The sequence below is a fragment of the Lycorma delicatula genome, chromosome 10, assembly GCF_047948215.1.
Source record: "Lycorma delicatula isolate Av1 chromosome 10, ASM4794821v1, whole genome shotgun sequence".
In the NCBI taxonomy this organism is placed as follows: Eukaryota; Metazoa; Arthropoda; class Insecta; order Hemiptera; family Fulgoridae; genus Lycorma; species Lycorma delicatula.
The window spans coordinates 18,835,524-18,848,084 of NC_134464.1; the positions used below are offsets into that span (position 1 = coordinate 18,835,524).

Below are 12,561 nucleotides of genomic sequence, written 5' to 3' on the forward strand. Positions count from 1 at the left end.
GCTGAATTAAAAAGATAAAATTACATCACGAGAAATATTTTTTCTATTAAAATATTTTATTATTTATGTCCTAAATATTAATAAAATAAAAATTTAGAAGTTGGAAATGTACTTTAACCACTTGAAAGCTATCGGTAACCGCCTAGAAGATGTTACTTCGGTCGGTCCCAAACGTGGCTGAAGAGTAGCCCCCCACCTTTGTGCAGCTTGAAGCTGATCTCCCGACGGGGTCCTTCTTGGATCATTGAGATATCACGACATTCCTCCCGGTTGCTATTGTGACTCTCCCCAAGAGGGTTAACTTTCCCTTCCCTATCGCCTAGTCTGGGTCTGGGTATACATCTCACGCATACCCCCCGTGAATAGCGCGCCCACCTCACAATCCTCGAGGGTCCTCAATACGTCATCAAAACGTTCTGATCCAGTCATCTGCTGGACCCGAACGCCCTCAGTAAAGAGGCTGCCAAGTGCATTTGCAACGCTATTACATATTGAACGGCTAGGTCGACCGATTTTATTTATTTTAATTATCCCAATATTTAATTAAAAAATTTACTTTAACGTTTTCAGTCTGAAATTACTTAATACAGTGCAAGAAGTCATCAACAGAGTGCATCAGGAACCACTATCTCACCCCTTATCCAACCTTGAATTTTCACCATTGGATTTCAACTTGTTTGGTCCGCCTAAAGAAGGCGGTATGCGGTAAGAAATTTAACGCGATGACGTCGTCAAAAGAAATATGCTAAATCGGTTCCGACATCAAGACAAAGACTTTTTTGCAACAGTCATAAATAACCTGATTTAAAGATCGGGACAAGTACGAGTATATTAAAGTAGAAAAGTGAACAAAATGTCACATCGATTAAACATTTTTTTAAGCTTCAGAGAAATTTGTCTTTAATAATAATTAGACGACCCTTATATATTTTTTTTTAATTTTGGTTTCTTTATTATTTATCGTATAAGAAAATAATTATATCTATAGAATATACCGTTAGTAATACATAGTTGTAAAAAAATTACCTATTATTATGACTGGAGATGACGGCTACAAACGGTAATGAATGAAAGTTACCATTTTTATAAAATCAGACGGTTCCACCAAAGATATCCTGAAAAAAAAAACCGTAAATTATAATAGTTTAATAAATAAAATAAATGAATTAATTATTTACGACCTCTATGGCTGAGTAGGTAGCGCATTTAATTTGGTGGTTCCGGGTTCGAATCCCAATTAGGTATGATGGCGTTTTTTTCATACGCTACCGATTTTTAACCGGGCTAATTTAATCTAAATAGATTAAATTTAATTCGTTTTAATTTAATTTCTTTTTATTTAATTTTATTATTTGAATTTATTAAATTTACTAATTTCCAAAATGCAATATTTATCCCACCGCCATCTCGGAACACACATAATACTAAATTTTTATTTATACCTCTTTTCTTGTCTTATAGTGTCCTTTAAAATGATGTATCGCACAAAGGATGTTAACCGTTTAAAATATTTGTTACAATCCATGAAGCGCCTCAAAAAAGGAGTTAAAATTCTATTTTTCGTCAAAAGTTAAATCGGTTGACCGATACCTTATCCTGAAAGTTATAGTATTCTTTCTGGAACGGTTTTAAAGATTTTTATGAGTTTCTATACTTTATCTCGCTCCATGAAGTACAAAATTTAAACAAAATTTTTGAAAAATATTTTAACCGAAGGGAGATAGAGTAAAATAAAATAAAATAAATATTTTTAGGGCGGGGTTTGTTTTTTGAATTTTTTTCTTGATTATTTATATATGCATTACGGGTAGCAAATTTTCTATAATATTGTTTTCTGTAAAATGCCTTCAAAAAAAATAAATCGTTTTTTCATGATACCCCACCTCACAACAAATTTTGAAAAAATTACGATCGGTGCCACGTATATAGAAGTTTTTTAGCCAAATTTTAAGAAAACCTGAGAACGGCCTTATCGGACGAACTTTTAAATTTAATAATGAAAAACAAAGATAACAACTTGTTTTACAAATTAGAAAAATTTCATTGTACTAAATATTTTTACTTTCTTAAAAAGTATTGCGATCGAAAAAAATTTCGGTTTTCAGATTTCAATGAAAATATGGAAATATCCATTTTGACAATCCCTGATCTATTTTGAATAATTTCGGCGTGATATCTGTACGTACACACTTTTATATGTCGCATAATTGAAAAACGATTAGCCGTAGAATGTTGAAATTTTGGATTTAGGACTGTTTTTAACATCTAGTTTTGTACCTCCTCGTTTGATTGCAATCGACTGGAACAGAAGCGTATAAAAAAGCCCAAAATAAAAAAAAGAACAAATTGGATTTTGGACTTTTCTTAAATGCAGTAATAAGATCTCATCGGGAGCTTTTCAACGATATATCATAAACGGTATTTATTTTCATCGGCTGTAGAGTTACAGTCAAATAATATTTTAATTAATGAAATATTTGGTCTTACAACGGGAAGGCACATCTATTCGAATCCATTCATTTCTTTCTTCATTTTTTTTTAACTTTTTTAATTTAAATATATTGATTTATTACTAATTATAAACCTCTGATTGTAAAAAAACTTTTGCTATAAATAGTAATTCAATAACGATAAAAAAATCAGAAGTTATTAATGAAATACTAGGAAACTTTTATGTACTTTTAAAAATGCGTGTATGGAATTTAAAAGGCGTACAAGGAAGTTATGTGGTGTCCACATCAGATTTTTTAAAAGTTAAAAAGGGGTTGTACTATAAGCATATCAAATTTCGGGATGAGTATTTTGAAAAAAATTCTAAATTTTGTGTTTATTAATTATTAAGATAATAATAATTAATTTCTTTTATCATATTTTGACGCGTTTCGGAATTACTTCATCGTTAAAATTTATTGTACCGGTACTTTTATAAATTGCCGCTAGGCTGTATATAACATTTAGTCAACGCCGTTTCCTTTATTTGACATTACGTCTTATCAATTATGATATCTTTATCAAGTAAAGGGGAGGGCGTCGACTAATTATATAAAGACTAACAGAAAATTAAAAGAACCAGTAAAATAAGTTTTGACGATAGAATTATCCGGAAATGTGTCAACGTAAAAAATGAAGTAACAAAAGTTACGCAATACTCGACGTAGAAATGTTTGGTTTTGTTTGATATTCAGGGAAATAAACGAACGATCCCAGTAGGTGGTATACCAGAAAACAGATGTTCAGTTTCTTATCTATTTAGAAGAGGAACCGGTTGCTTTATAATGAACATCGATACTTTTACTGAAAGTAATTACTATGTAGAGCCATTGTACAGCTCAGGAATACAGATTATTAAAAAAAAATTCATAAATAACAGTAAAGAAAAAATTATAAATATACGCTACCTGGTGTTCTCGTAGGTAAATTACCGCATACATTATGCAGGTAGGATTTAAAGTAGTACTTCAAAGTACATTATAAAGGTCCACGGTACATTTTGTATGTAATATACGACTGTAATGTACATCATAAGTGAATGATGATAGGTTTGTTAACAGGCGGTACAGCGGCCGATTAATTCTTGATGTCGACTACATCTATTTGCATATCACACAAATGTCGCTTTAGGGTTTACAGTAAAGAGCATTTTCAGCTTCAGCGAACAATCAAAGTGTACGTAAATGTTATGATTTCTAAATAAATTTTTCAAATGAGATTTTTTTATAAATAAACTTTCATTCGATATAAAACATATTTGTTAGTTATTTAACAGATAAAATGTAAAATACTTAAAGAAACAATTAAAAATAATTTAACTTTGATATGCTGTCGATTCAAATTTGTTAATAGATGCATTTTGAGGCGTCAATTGAATATTTGTTTTAGTAACGCGAAGACATAATAACAATGTTTTCCGACCGCTTTCTATTTAGCAACGTGTGTTTGTAGGTCTGGCAACTCTGCACCAAACTAGTATGATGGTGAAGTGAGGTAGGGGAACCCCCGTCAACACTTCGTCGACATACAACCGTTCAAGGTTACACAGTTTTGACCATCCCTTATTATATTAATGTATTTTATAAAATTGTAACTTTAAAATAACGAACCGACTAATATCCTGATTTAAATACGGTTCACCGTATCACATCCTCTGTTACGTTTACATTTCCTGCATAAGTTTTTTAAAAACGTGAAGATTTTCTTTTTTATATATACTAAGTTTGAAAATTATGATTGTAAGAGCCTTTAATTAATTCAAATATTGTGATGTCAACGGAAACAGAAAATCGGATTTATAGAAAAGTAACCGTTAAATGTTGTTACGGCAGATTTCTTCTTGAGATGGCTGAAATTATATTCCGTATTGCATCCGATTAAAATATAATCGAACTCGGTTGTAACTTTTGCATCGAAGTGTCGGATAATAGATTCAAAATTGCTAATTGTATTTATTAAAATTTTATCTCCATAATGCTAACAGATATAAATAAACAAAACATAGAGTTTAAAAATTTGATTGAATTGCGGGTACGTTTCTACGAAAGTATTTTTTGTTATAGCCGTCAAATTAACAAGTAAGCCGCTTTATTTTATTATTTTTATTTTTTTTAAATTACTGAAAATAAAAAAAAAACTAGATAATGTCGTCACTAAAAAGCGAATTTCTTAGTTTAAGGTAAAAACCTTTTATGTCATCGATTAAAACTAGTTTCGAGTAACGGCTGGGCTTCCAACATTTTACTTAATTAAAAACAGAATTAACGATTTACGCTTCTAATTAATTAATGATTTTTACCGATCGAATTTACCTAAGTGTATTTTGTAACAACATTATACGTTTTAATACGATGTGTGATAAAGTATTGATGCGTGTTAACGCGCATTATAGAAAGAACGCCACAGTCCTATGACGACGGCACGCCCGAAGCCAGTGCCGATAATCGTAACCTACAAAACATACGACCGGTCGGTTTTCTAAAGACAACATATGATTAAACACTGTGAATCGATAAGAAATATTCTACCGATAGTCGAACGACTTTTCTTTTTTAGCGGCTTAAATTTTTAGTATATAATAAATTATGTAAATTTTTTGTTCGATAAACTAATTAAATATAATATCGTCTAAAATGACCTACATTGTAAATTAACACGGTTTCTATGCACCGCTTTACATGAAGGGAGTAAGAAATAAATAAACGCGACCGTAAATATACTAACAATCGATGTAATAATTTCTTACGAACGACTTATCGTATTACCAGTGTGCTAATACCCACTAATACTACTTTACGCACACACATATACTTATGTATATATATATATAATATATATATGTACACACATACACGCGTATCTGCCATTCAGAAAATTTTCTTTCTGTAAAATCAAATTTTCTCATTACCTATTGTCAACGACAGAGAATCGGTCGGTAGCCGACTTTTCAGACGATAGAAAGGTCTACAAAAAAAGTAGATTTAAGTTTTCAAGACTCTCCGTTTGGGAGTCGAGTGAATCTCCGCCAGAAACTCAAACACAAGAGAGGTAAGAAACACAAGAAAACGACAGAGATTATTTATATAACTTGTTAAAGTTAAGCTTCTTATGAAAGGTCGCGACTTTTAGTTCACTAAAAAAACATACGCTAACATGATAACCGGTAGTTTTGGTACACTTTGATACCGTTTTTAAAACCTATTTTCACTATTATATATTTATTAATCGATACATTCACGTGTTTTTATTCTTTTCTCACCGAACAAAATAAAACCGCTATTTTTATTCTTCTCCGACAAGAAGCAGGCGTACATTTCATCTATATTACGTCTGATGACGCAAGCTATCAGAGTTTAGTATAGTATCAGAAGGTTATTATGAAAAACCTGTCTAATAAATTATACATATAAAAGAATATGAATTGAATTCGGGTAGACAATTTAAGCATTTATAAAAAAAACTGATATATTTCGGAAGATGAATGCGCATCCGATAATAAACAAAGCAGTTAGAAATAATAGTACCGGGGTATTGAGAATGAGAATAAGCGGCGTAAGATTTATCTAGAAAATCGTTCTGTGATGACTGGCCGGAGAAGAAATCGAAAAAGTTCGAAAATCGGAGAAGACCTAGGATAAGATGCAACTATAGGGTCGGAAATGTTCAAAGGAGGAGCTGTACAACAGTATTATTTCGTAAACGTGTAGAAATATGAATATTTTATCGAGTAGACTGAGAAAGATTATAGGTATCGGTGTAAATATTTGGGTTAAGAAATACAATTTAATGACACATCCTCATTTTCTTCATACGAGTGGATTCCGAACTTATAACTAAGGTATCTTTCAGGCCGACTGGGACGACATCGGTAGTCGAATTCACCGAGAAGCACCTGCCATGTTGTTTACGCAAATACGACGAATCGGCATATTAAGTTAATTTTTTTCTACCGGGGTCCTAAAAAAAACTTATTCAGAATTTCTATTATCGACTGTCATAGCTCTCTCCCAATTTTCTAGAATTAAATAACGTCGACCGAATCGGTCGTGATATTTCCGTCCGCGACAGCAGTTCTGTTCAGTACAAGATACGTTATTTACACAGAATTTCTTCTCACAGTCGTAAATATGAATAGATCGCATCGCCGTCTCTGCAAAAGGCCGGCTGTCTGCACGAACAGAGTGGGATCCTACGGGCGCAGACGATTTTTACCAGACGCGAATAAAAAATTCTTTTTTATGAAGATATTTCATTCTAAAATCGTAATTCTTGAGAGCGATGAAGCGGCCAGAGAATAAACCTTTTTTATTTGTGATTCTCACCGAAATTTTTGTTTTTTTATCTGTTCGTGAAATTTTACCTTCACAGTAAAATACATACGTTAATGTATTTTTGTTACCGCGTTGAACTCGGACTTTGGTAATATATCTTCATATTACAAGAAATTTATTTCAACGGACAGTTTGAAGCCTGTTTTGAATTTTGTAGATTTACGGTTACGGTCTTCGTAGACGTATTATTAAGTTTAAAAGCGGAAAAAAGAGTTAACCTTAATTAGATATTTCTGTGTCGTTTATTTACAGATAATTGTGTTGTTTTTTTATTTTCAATCTCTTTAATTTAAGTTAGAAACGTTATTTTTTGCATACTTTTGTTGTAATAACGATCGGATGGTAATCCCTATAGAACTGTGTCGTGTAATTTAGTAAGCCGTTTTGAAAATGTCAAAAAAATAATTCTATATTTATAAAAGTTTGTTTTTAATTTATAAAAAACAGGATTTATGGAAGAGGTATTTAATCGTTCTTTGTGATAAGAATTACCTTTATTGTAACTACTTAAATTACTCGAAGTTTCGTCGGTGACAGGTTGCTTTCTATTGCTAGTACGGAAATTCCTCATATTACAAATTCTACAGGCTTTTAATTCGAGTTTTCTATTTTTTTGGTATCATAATTTTAAAAATGACTTAACCACGTTTATCCGCGTGTAATATTAAAATCGTTTCGGATTTCTGTGCGTCCCACGAAAATAGAGGTAATCGAGTTTGCCTTAAAATAATTATGAAACTAAAAAAAATATCCAAGCGACCTAAAAGTATTAAATTTATACATTCAAGCTGCATTACTTCAGAATTAAAATCGTCTGAACTATTATATCTGTTGTTGCAAGTATAAGTATGTAGTCAGATGACATAAAACGTTGAACACGTGATCTAGCCAACCGGTTGATATAAGCAGCTTGTACCGGGGAAATACAAAAAATTGTAATAAAAACAAAGTTCTTAAAAAGTATTAATTTGTTTTTAATTAAGAAGAGTAAGCTTATTTATTAGAAGACACTTCTGTAAATATCATTAAGTAAACGCTAACGCGAGCTGCAAATATGTTTTCTAAATAAACTACGTACTAAGGACAACCGATAAATATATTATGCGGACACATAACAAAACTATTTTCCTTGAAAATAAAGAAGGTAACACTTTCTAACAAATTTGGTTTTTATTACCGTTACTAAAATTTATATTTTCAGGGACTCAAAAATACGCTTTCTTTAATATAATAGAAAAATTTATGCCCGTGAATATTTTATTTTTAAACGGTCTTTGCTATCCTTTTTTTTCAGGCGACGAGGAAAAAATTTACCTAATAATTAATATTTAGGAGCTGGAATATATAAATTCAGTATTATTATTAAATTTTTAACTCGGTAAATTTCATAGCAGTATGATTTGCTCGTACACTCTGGAGCTGAAAAGAAAACCGATCCGAAGAAAGTAAGCGGTCTACGATCAACTCAAGAATAATTCTCAATCTTTATATTAATGCGAGCTACATTATGTAGAAAAGTCTTAACGTCGATTGAAAAAAGCTAAGTTGTAAAAATTAGAAAAAAGTTCAACATCTATAGAAATAAGTAATAAATTTCACTGTATAGTAGCATTTGAGCTCACGGCTGACGTAAGTTTAAACCCGAATCGGTACAGATATACTTCTTTCTTTTAGCCTCCGGTGATTACCTTTCAGATAATACTTCAGAGGATGATATGTATGAGTGTAAATGAAGTGTAGTTTTATACAGTCTCAGTTCGACCGTTCCTGAAATGTGTGGTTAATTGAAACCCGACCGCCAGAGAACACCGGTATCGAAGATCTAGTATTCAAATCCGTGTAAATATAATTGACTTTACTAGGACTTGAACGCTGTAACTCTCGACTTCCAAATCGGCTGATTTGGGAAGACGCGTTCACCACCAGAACAACCTGATCGGTTGGTACAGATATACTTATTAGAATGTTTTTGTAATATAATGTGACTTTTCGGTGGCACGTTCTGAAAGTTTAAAAGAAAATTGACTGATAGAAGCATAGATAAATTTACGTAAAAAACAAAAATAATCTGTAACGGAGAATGATCACTATAAAATTTATTATCATCGCACTATCTCACAAATAGACCGGTGGAGCGTAATCGCCCTGAAATTGTTGTGGTAACGAAGAAGTAAAGCTCACAACATCGGTCTCCAACATGAAAAGGAATATATCGAAAAGATTTCCAAGTACAGAGACTTGGTAAATGAGATCTAGGGTCAGAGTACAGTGAAAATGGTGCCCGTAATTTTCGGTGCGCTAAGTGAAATATCCAACACTCTGCAAGAGTCACTGGAAATCCTAGACGTTCCACCTAACCTCTATCCCACCGCGCACAAGTCCGTAATTTCGGAAACATGTCCGCATCGGTAAGGAAGTATATTTCTACCGATCCGGGTCGCTGAAAGATCTATAGAATCGGGGACTCCTGATATCTGCCGGTCGGGCCATGCGATATTAGATTCAATTCATCGTTACCATACCTTGCTTGAGCCGGCTGAGGTCTTTTCCCAGCATTAGAGATACGAACATTTATAATAATAATAAAAATTATTATTTTATTTCTTTTTTTTTGTTTCCATAAATTATACAATATCGGGTTATCTGTAGTATTGCAGTACCTTAATTGTTGTCACATTGATTTGTTGGACATTAGTTATGTTTATTATTTACACACTAAATTAAATGAACAAGAATGCGACTCATTTTCCTATTTTCATCTTACAATAAACATATCTGCTCATTAGTTATTTTATATTTACTTGTAAATTGTCATACAGACTAGAAAAATATTTTTAATTCTCATTCAAATGAGAGTTCTCGTGTGTAACATGCAGCTACGTACTGGCTTTTGAATTTGCAGGTATATTTTGTTCACCAGAGTGTATGTTTATTAAACTAGTGCGTTTATAAAGTGTTAATTTTTAAACAATATTATTTATTATAATTTATTATTATATAATATAATAATGCCTTGTAGTTGCATTAATCATCCAAACAATTTCTGCTACTCTGTGGTGAGGTAATGTTGAAGTCTCGGAAAGAAATATAACTTCACCGATAAAAAAGTTGTATGAACTGTACTTTGGATGTAAATTAGTTGATCAGATAAATCTTGGGCTCCTCATATTTGCTGTGCTTCCTTTGGTAACATTGTGGACCGGTTGGCTAAATGGATCTCGTCACATGCCATTTGCATTCCAATGGTTTGGAGAGGTCCGAAGGATCACACCACAGACTGTTATTTTTGTGTAATAAAGATATCTGGAATAGCAGCTAAAACTAGATGTACTGTTAAATACCCAGTAATTCCCTCTGCCATGCGGCCAGTGCCATATAGCCAAGAGCTTCCAATTCCAGTACCACCAGAATCATGAAACTTAGATCTTGTGCTGACTTATTAGGCAATGAAGAAAGAGTTCCAAACTTTTTAGAAAATAGATTTACTGAGTCCCATTTAATTAATCGGTTAGAATTAAATGATCTGGTTCGTAATCTTAATTTATCAAAGAATCAAGCAGAAATATTGGCATCAAGACTGAATTAATGGCATCTTTTACAACCAAACACTAAAATAACTGCTTTCCATGACAAACGGTCAGAATTTGAACATTTCTTCTCTCAGTATGCAAACTTAATACACTGAATATAATGATGTGGACACTTTACTGGAAGCTTTGGGAGATGTGCACCATCCTGACGAATGACAGCTTTTTATTGACTCATCACAGCTTAAAACTAAGCTGTTCTACTTCACATTGGAAATAAATACCTATCAATACCATTAGCATATGCTGCTCACATAAAGGAGTCTTGTGAAAATACGAAACTTCTATTGAGCAGGATTCAGTATGAGAAATATTTATGGCATATTTGTGAAGATCTGAAAGCAATAGCAGTTTTACTTAGATACACTAAGTTCTGTAGCTTTTTGTGCAAGTGGGATAGCAGGGATAGGAAAACCCATTACATAAAAGAGTATTATAAGCCAAAGAGAGAGGTACTGACTGTAGGAAGAATATTGTTAGTCAGGCATTAGTAAAACCAGAAAAATTTCATCTTCCGTCACTACATATTAAGCTAGGTTTATTCAAAAATTTTGTTAAAGCAATGGATCATAATGATGCAGGGTTTCAGTTTCTACAAAACAAATTCCCTAATATAAGCGATGATAAAATAAAGAAAGGTACATTTGTTGGACCACAAATAAGAAAACTAATGAGTGATCTGGTGTTTGAAGAATGTTTGAATGACTTGGTGGAGGTTACTGCATGGAAATAATTTCAAAATGTGGTAAACAACTTCCTTGGAAATCATAAGATCAGTAACTACAGAGAACTTGTGAGTGAACTCCTTCAAAGCTACGAAGAACTTGGCTGTAGCATGTCACTCAAAATCCATTTCTTACATTCCCATTTAGATTTTTTCCATTGATAAACTGGATTTTTTTTTATCAGTATGAACAATGAGAACACTTTCACCAGTTGATATCTACAATTGAAACACGATACCAGGGAAAATGGAAACAAAAAATGTTAGCGGACAATTGTTTGAATCTAAAGAGGGATCTACCTACAGCAAATTACAGTAAAAATCCAAAAGAAATAGATTTTAGATAAGCACAATATGCATGTAATTTATTGTCATACTATGTTCACCATACACCTTTTGTTTCAAAAGAAATTTTGATTACGAAAAAACTGAGCCCGATAGAAAAAATGTATTAACATATCTGAAATCAACATAAAATGTACTATAAGAATCAGTCATGAACTGATTCACTCTCTCATTTAAAAACAAAAAATTAGATTTTGTTGACCAGTTAGTGTTATTTAATACATATGACTACTTTTTATCAATCATACATTGAGCTTTTCTCAAAGCTCAATTAGCTGTTAGTGAAACAGAATGCAGCTTCAAAAAAGAAATACAATGAGCACTTAAAAGTTTTCCACAGCAACTGGAGTTAATAACTTCCAACCATTTCATAGGAGGGGCTATCCTCCTATCCAGTGTGATGATCAATGAGACTGGTGTTCTGTACAAAACCTGTGAGAGCACCACCTGAGACAAGACCCTCTGTTTCGATGTCCTGCGATCCCGATATTGGTCATTATCTGACCGATGACAGCTACAGTTTTTCAGTCTTAACCAACACTTCTGTTACATATCTCTGAAACTTGGCATTCTTATCTATCCACACCCGTTCACTGCAGGGGTAGGGTGGACTACTGTGGTACTGACTAAATGAAATTGGGGTCAGCGTATGCCAACGAGAATATGACATTCAGATCTTCTTGGGCGAAAACTGAAGCCCAACTTCCGGCAGGCATGAGACAATAATATTTACCACCTTCTTCCTAGTTTAAATCACTGCCCCCATTGACTGTTACATCAACAAGTTCCAAATCATCAGTGAATATCAGTCATTATTGATCAATCAATAATTTCTTTGATAGTATTGATCCCATCACTAAGCCCTGTGGAACACCGCAGCTCATTCTGATCTGTACCTCTCCTTTGACGATATTACCCACTGCTGACCTTTTGGAGAGATAACACTGGATTATTCTCCTCAGGTACGGACTGACTAACATAATCTAGAACTTTACAAGTGAAAGATGGAAACACTACTCCCATAGAAGTAAGTATATTATAAAAGACCAATAAATGTTTTACTGGTCTTTTAATTTTAAACATT

General features: G+C 32.7%; 1 long non-coding RNA gene across 5 annotated transcripts in view; it reads right to left on the reverse strand.

The window, feature by feature from the left end:
- The window catches only part of LOC142330831 (uncharacterized), a 173,416-nt gene that overhangs the window by 118,266 nt on the left and 42,589 nt on the right, over window positions 1–12,561 (reverse strand). For 2 of the 5 annotated variants that reach the window (XR_012757851.1, XR_012757850.1), the window contains exon 2: window positions 1,027–1,115. The exons of the other annotated variants lie outside the window; for them this stretch is intronic. This is a non-coding gene — a long non-coding RNA (uncharacterized LOC142330831). The remainder of the gene's footprint in view (window positions 1–1,026; window positions 1,116–12,561) is intronic. 5 annotated transcript variants of the gene reach the window in all.